The sequence below is a fragment of the Eretmochelys imbricata genome, chromosome 6 (assembly GCF_965152235.1).
Source record: "Eretmochelys imbricata isolate rEreImb1 chromosome 6, rEreImb1.hap1, whole genome shotgun sequence".
In the NCBI taxonomy this organism is placed as follows: Eukaryota; Metazoa; Chordata; order Testudines; family Cheloniidae; genus Eretmochelys; species Eretmochelys imbricata.
Genome location: NC_135577.1, coordinates 5,211,986 through 5,219,773, shown reverse-complemented (window position 1 = coordinate 5,219,773; position 7,788 = coordinate 5,211,986). Strand labels below are relative to the sequence as shown.

Genomic DNA, 7,788 nt, shown 5'->3' with positions numbered 1-7,788 from the left:
AGCCGAGAAAGCTGCCGTGTGTACAAGAGATTACCCCTTTTTTACAAATTTTGCAGAAATTTGGCCAAAATTAGGCTATTTAATGATGCAAAGTATCTAGAGTTACAGTATGTGGAAGATCAAAACATAAAGTGTTAAATAAGACCAGTCATTTGATAATTGAGGGGCCTTTCAGTGTGATGCTGAAGCGAAAAATTGCATTGTTCTCTGCAGATGCTGCGACAAAGTATCCCCAAACGTGCCAGCCGTCTCCTGATTCTTTTGCTATTTTTATTTATTTCCTGCATTTTATCGTTCGTGAAACAGAGTTTAGGAATAGGAGAAGCAGCAATGGGCTTCAATTGCAGCAAGGAAGTTTTAGGTGGGACATTAGGAAAAACTTCCTACCTGTCAGGGTGGTTAGGCACTGGAATAAATTGCCCAGGCAGGTTGTGGAATCTCCGTCATTGGAGATTTTTAAGAGCAAGTTAGACAAACACCTGTCAGGGATGGTTTGGATCAGAGGTGGGCAAACTACGGTCTGCGGGCCATATCCACCCCGCGGGACCCTCCTGCCAGGCCCCGGAGCTCCTGGCCTGGAAGGCTAGTCCCTGGCCCCTCCCCTCCTGTTCCCCCTCCCCCGCAGCCTCAGCGGCGGGGGTAGGAGGGCATTGGATAGAGGGCAGCGGAGTTCAGGGTGGTGGTCAGGGGGCAGGGGTGTGGAGAGGTGTCGGGATGGTCATAGGGCGGGGAACAGGGGGGCTGGATGGGGCAGGGGCCACGGGAGGGCAGTCAGGAATGAGAGGGGGGTTGGCGGGAGAGGCAGGGGCCAGTTAGGGGTGGGGGGTCCGGGGGTGGTTGGGGACAGGGAGCAGGGGGTGGTGTACAAGGCAGGAGTCCCAGGAGGGGTGTCAGGGGATGCAGAAAAGGGGTGTTGGATGGGGCAAGAGTACCGGGGGAGCATCAGAGGGCAAGAAGCAGGGAGGTCTGATTGGAGTCGGGGGCCAGGACACACCTGGCAGTTTGGGGAAACACAGCCTCCCCTAAGAGGCCTTCCATACAATTTTGGAAACCTGATGTGGCCCTCAGGCCAAAAAGTTTTCCTACCCCTGGTCTAGATAATACTTAGCCCTGCCATGAGTGTAGGGGACTGGACTAATTGGCCCCTCAAAGTCCCCTCCAGTCCAACGATTCTATGATCTCACAAAGGACCCTGCACCAGGGGGACGCCAGCCTGACACTGGGCAGGGCAAGGGACACACACACCTCCCTACGCTTGATTTTCACCTCAACTGTACCCCCCATCTCACACACACACATAGTGCCCACTGCACACCAACACACACACACACACACAAACACAGTGCCCACTGCACATACACATATACAGAGACAGAGTGCCCACTACACACGCCCACAGTGCCCACTGCACACCAAACACACACACAGGCAGAGTGCCCACTACACACACACAGCCTGACACTGAGCTCGATCAGAATGCAGAAGAATATCTACGGGGAAGCTGGGACAGCTGCAATATTTCCAGCTTTCCTGAACAAAGAGAACCGAAGGGGATTCTGCTGCCCTGGCAAGGAGATAGGACTGGAATTCCCTACTGGTCTTTTCCATTGGTAGCTTCTCTGAGGCCTGGTTAATGCTTAAAAATTAGATCAACCGAGCTCCATCGCACAGGGCTCAGAAATGTTTCATGCCATGTTCAACGCAGTTAGCTTGTACTGACCGTCAGTGTCATTCTTCCATTGACCTAGCTATTGTCTTCCAGGGCTGTGGATTAACTACATCGATGGAAAACCCTTCCATCATTGTGGAAAGCATCTACACTATGGCACTGCTGCACACCATAGCAGAGTCAATGTCATGGCCTTAGTATAGACCTTCCCTGAACTGATGCGAGAGTTTCCCACTTCCTATTAAAGCAATTTTTCTCTCTTTTTCCTGTCACTCTTCTCCCTCCCTTGGTAAAGCTCTTTCCTTCTTTTGATAGGTAAAAATGTTCAGAAAAGTTGAAATTTTTCCTCTCAGGATAATTCCTTCCTTCCCCTCCCATGAATGTCATTTCAATTAAAGGTTGAATGCTCTGAAACTGACTTGTTTGCCCATGGCTTGGTGGAAACACTTTATTTTTCCTCCCTTCACTTACAATGAGTTGAGGACGAAAGCAGTAGCTGCTCAGAACCCTAAAATCAGACTTAAAGTCAAATCTTTCCCTGAATACCTCTGGAGCCGCTTCGTTTGGTGGCAGAGGTTAAATTTGGCTTTGATGACTTTGAGATTTACTCGCTGGAGCATCTTTTCTCCCAGGGCAACAGATGTGCACAACACATGCAATTAATGTTGTTGCCGTGTCTTTCCTTGTGGAAATGGAACACAGACGGCCAGATCATCAGCTGGCCTGGATCGCTGTCTCTCCCGTGCGGTCTTTTTAATATGATACAAAACTGAGGTGACTGTATTCCACTTTATTTGTTGGTCACCTCTCCAAACGTCTCTTTAAGTAATTTACCAGCATTGGGATGCAAAGGTGTCTATAAATCAGTGAATTACTTCAGGACTAATCATTTATTGTTAAAAACAATACCATTTGGATTGACCTGAAACTATTCACAAATGTGTTACAAATACACCAAATAGCTTTGTCCCAAAGCAATGTTTGTGTGTGGGGGGAGGATTTAAGTACTGGTCGCAAGACAGCCACTGTAGGACGCCGTGGTGGTCCTTCCCAATGTAATTTTTAGCTCAATAGTTGGGGTGTTCACCTGTGAGGTGGGAGATGCAGGTTCAATTCCCCCTTCTGTCCAGTGCTGGGAAAAGCTCTGTGTGACATTGCACTCCATATGCTTTGTGAAAATATGCTTATGAATATGACATAACTGGAATATGCTTTATGCAAAGTGCCCCATGTAACATATCATTATAAAGGTTATAATCTACTAAATGTGTTCATCCTATTTCTTAACAAGGATTATTTCTCTGTATGGAGTTAGGAGAATAAGATATAAACTTCTATTACTGATGTAGACAAATTAAGTGGAGGCTATTAAAGGTGCTTCAGAATCAATGAACTGTGAATGGCTTTGTTTACCTGCAAGCCTTCCCTGTATGTGTGGGACAAACCAGGAAGAATGGAGGCTGGGGTCCAACAGTGATGTGTGACCATGTCACCTGATACTGAAATCCATCTTGAAGCTGGTACTTTTACCAAGGGGGGCTGAATTCCAAACAACGGTTTTCCACCTTAGGGATGTTCTATATAAAGTGGGGAAGGCAAATAATGAGTGTCTACAGCTGGCTTAAGAGATGGCCTCCCCACCCCACAGACATACCTGCAGGCACATGGAAACATAAGGACTGTTACCACAGAGGTGGGTGAGAACAGGCTGGACCCAGGTCAGAAAAGGCATCTGACCTGAGAAGGATTTTATCTGAAGTAACAACTGGGGTGAGAAGTTAACATTTGTAACTGATTTCTGAGTGCATTAAGCTTAGCCTTCCTGTTTGTTTGTTTTTTTTAATTTTGTTTTGTGACATTTTTTCCATCTGTTACTACTTAAAACCACTTAAATCCTAATTTTTATGCTTCATAAAATCACTTTTGTTTACTTACAAACTGAGTGCGAGTAACTGTCAGCTGGGGGATAAACTGCTGTGCATCTCTCTCTGTCGGTGATATTGAGGGGGAACATGCATATTTTTACCCTGTATAAGCTTCAGACAGAGTAAAATGAATTTATTTTGGGATTAGATCCCATTAGAAGAAGAGTGTCTGTGTGCTGGAGACAGGTATCCTGCTTAGCTGGTTAGACCTGCAGATTTGGGGACGTGACCCAGACCCTGGGTCTGTGTTGCAGCAGGCTAGCATCTCTGGCTCAACAATACATGGTTCTGGAAGCCTAGGCTGGCAGGGAAAATGGGCTCACAGGTAATTTCAGCACATCAGGTGACAGTCCCAATGAGGGTCTCTGTGACCGAACCCGTCACACTATGCACTTGGGTTTCCTGCATTTCCAAAAAAACATCCCAGCCCCTGTAGGCAGCCTGGGTTGCTCTCAATCTCTCCTTTCAAAGTAGTTTTACTTTGGGTAATTAATTAAATAACCATTGGAAGATGAAGTTGAGCATCTCACCCACTAGGTGGTCCCCTTAGCCACCAGCTAATAGAATCATTCTCTCTCTCTGGCCCTGTGATGCTTCCCATGTTTTGTCCACTGGGGGCTGCAAACCTTGTTGGAATGCAAACAAATTAATAATAATAACAATATAATAACGAACAATACTCCCACGGGCTCTGCAAAATTATTTTGTAATGGGCTGGGAATTGAATTCACCTGTTTCCACTCCCCACAACTAAACCAGTACAGAGTTAAACAGATTCAAGAATTGGTTAGCAGTTTATTCATTTCTTTCCTCAGGGCATCTTTCACCTCTGTGTTCCTCAGGCTGTAGATGAGGGGGTTCAACATGGGGATTACCAGCGTGTAAAACACGGAGACCATTTTGTCTGTCTCCATGGAATAGCTGGATGTAGGACGTAAATACATGAAGAAGAGAGTGCCAAAAAGCAGGACCACAGCGGTTAAGTGGAAAGTGCAGGTGGAGAAGGCTTTGCGTCGGCCCTCAGCTGAGCGGATCTGCAGGATGGTGGAGATGATATAGACATAGGAGACAAGGACAGTCACAAAGTTGTTCAATGTAATGCAGCTCGTGAAAGCAAACAACACAATCTCATTGATGCGGATGTCAGAGCAGGAGAGCACCAACAGTGAGAGGATGTCACAGAAGAAATGGTTGATGGTTTTGGAGCTGCAGAATGACAGCCGAAATGAAAAACGTGTGTGTATCATTGAATCCACAAACCCCACAGCGTACACCCCAGCCACCAGCTGTTTACAAAGCTTCTGGACATGGTGACCATAGAGGGCAGCGGGTTACAGATGGCCACATAATGGTCATACGCCATCACAGCCAGCAGGAGGCACTCAACATCTGCAAAAATGATAGAGAGATGCATTTGCACAGCGCAGGCAGTGCAATAAATGCTTTTCCTCTTACCTAAGAAATTCCACAGCATCTTAGGGGAAATTATCGAGGAAAAGCAGAGGTCACAGAAAGACAAATTCCTGAGGAAAAAGTACATGGGGTGGGGAGTCGGGGATCAACAAGTCTTCAAGTTAATCAAGTGATTAACAAGATCATCCCCCCATTCCCTACCAGGGTGATACCATAAATCAGTAGGAATAACCCAAATAGGGGGACCTGCAGCTCTGGACGATCTGTCAGTCCTGAGAGAATGAACTCAGTCACCTCCAAGTGATTTCCTTCTTCCATCTCCTCCGAAAAGAGATCAGGCAGCTACAGAGATGTAGGCAGGTGGATGGTGCGGAAAACCTGTCCCGTCTCTATATTGAAATAAGTGAAGATAAATGGAGATCAGTTTCTCAAAGGACATCAGTAAATGCTCCATGAATGGCTTAGTCCACAGGGCTTAGTTCACAGCTGGTCATTCCAGTTTTTCGATAAAATGTACATGCAGTGCAAATACAATCACACCCAGCTGAATCATGCCCCCCACAAAAACACTCCTGTTCACTATTCCCAATAAAAAAGAGTGATTTGTGACTCTGCTGTGAGAGAATCTGTCTGAAGAGATAATTCCTTAGCTAAAGAAAGGATGAAAGTAAAGGAGGATTGATCTTTTTTACCCTCTTTGGGCAAGGTGAGCTCTGTGGCTTGGCATGTCGGTTTCGGGTAATTACTTAATTACTGTGCTAATTAAGCTCTTCTTTTGGCAAATACTTGAGCCTGTATGAAAACCCACAAATATAATGGAAAGCCCTGGCTTTGGTGACTATGTAATTGCCAATTTTTTCCAACCAAAGAGGTGGCTCTTTTAGCTGAAGGAGTAGGAGTTGGGACTAAGACTTTTAGTGCTGGAGGTCTTGAATTTAATACCTGCTGATCACCATGGTGTCTGTGTGTGTGTGTGTGTGTGGATGTAATTCAGTACAATAGCACATACCTGCTGAGGATATATATATATTTCCCCAACAACAGAAACTGCCAGTTTGAAGCATTTGGGAAGTTTTATACTGGGATGTGTGATCTAAGGGACATGATTCCTGAAGCAACTGTGAATACCTGAGCTCAGAGAGCCATAACACCTAATTAACACATTCAATGAACCAAAGACACATTCTGTATAATTCATGCCCTGGGGATTACTTTGTCCCACTCTTTCTTACTGTGTTATTAAATGATGCAATTTCTACCAGAGTTACAGAGTATGAGGTTAGGGGTATATTTCATTCTAGTGCTTTCAGTGCAAGTCAGGTACTGCATAGAGCTGATACACAAAGGGGGCTGGTTTGAGGAGACTGAAATCTTTTTTTCTAAAAACTTTATATTTTGGCTTGGAAATACCATGGGGGTGCATCCGATACCACACACCACCAATATCTTACATGGGCCAGGCTCCCAGGCTGCACTACATCCCTCATGACACATGATGGTCTCTTCTCTTGCTGAACTTCCCTGGAACATCACCAGAGTCCCACAGCAATCGTTTAGGGAGGAGGGGAGTTTGGAATGTTGATGGAAATCTTATAATTTCCAGGGAAAAGATAATTTCATGGAAAAAAAGGTGACTGGAAAATCCAATTTCCCATCAAAAACACTTGTGAAGAAAAATTTTCAACCAGCCTTAGCAACAAATTTGGAACCAGAGAAACAAAAGTTAGATACAGGTGACACATACTTATTGTTGGCAGCTGTAGCTGATGTCTTACCAGTCATTCATGGTTTCAGAATCACCTCATTGTCCTCACCCCAATAAGTGGAATGTAAAACCTGAAAGACATGTAAGAGTACTCCAGATTATCTAGATATTTAGAGCAAGCCAATCACCATGGTCTCCTAGTTCCTTCCCTTGTTAGGTTCTTCCCAAAGGTACGAAAGATAGGTTCACTCATTTTGCTTGATGGAGACCACATGAAGACCAGCGTAGCTCAGGAGTTACGGACATGTTACGGACTTCTGCAGTTCACAAAACTATCCCTCTTGCACTCATATTATCTGCACACAGAGCTCAGCTTTAAGATGCTAAATAAACCTATGAGTCAACTAGAAATAGTCATGCTCTCATTGCAAATATTAATTTTTTTTTGATAATTTATGAGAAGTTATAAGATTACACTGTATCATGTTATTAATTCATGTTCCAAACAGAGGCTGGCAAACTGGTCTGTCTTAAACAAAGAAATGTGTGCGCTGCATAATTTTGTAACTAAACGGTAACCAGAGTCATCAAGCAGGAAGGGAAACAAAGGAAAGAGGAAGAGGTGAGGAAAAAACAGCAAGGGACATTCTTCTACATAGACATTTTTTTCTTTTGGTAACCAGGTGGAAAAGTTTCTCAAAGAGCAGATAGGACTATAAAAAGTAGGGGCAGACAGCCCAAGCCATCGCTCTCACTCTCTCTCTGCCTGCCCATTGATGCATCTGAAGGATAAAGGAAGCAGCCCTGGAACTGGGGGTGGGGTCCTGACCTAAGAAGTTTGGTCCGTAAGACTGCTGAAAGCATGTGTTAAGGAAACTTTTGCTTTGAGTTTCATATCATTTTTTAACTTAGGCACAAGTTGCATTCTAGCTTTATTTTTCTTGTAACCATGTCTGATTTCTATTTAAATACACTGGATTAGATAAAACAATAAAAGAATGTTTATTGACTACAAAGATAGATTTTAAGTGAATATGAATTAGGAGGCATAGAAATGTCTGAGAAACTAAGTTGCA

At 44.5% G+C, this 7,788-nt stretch overlaps 1 pseudogene; it reads right to left on the bottom strand.

The window, feature by feature from the left end:
* Nucleotides 1-4,370: 4,370 nt before the first annotated feature.
* LOC144265979 (olfactory receptor 5W2-like) lies at nt 4,371-5,134 on the bottom strand (annotated as a pseudogene).
* Nucleotides 5,135-7,788: the final 2,654 nt, after the last annotated feature.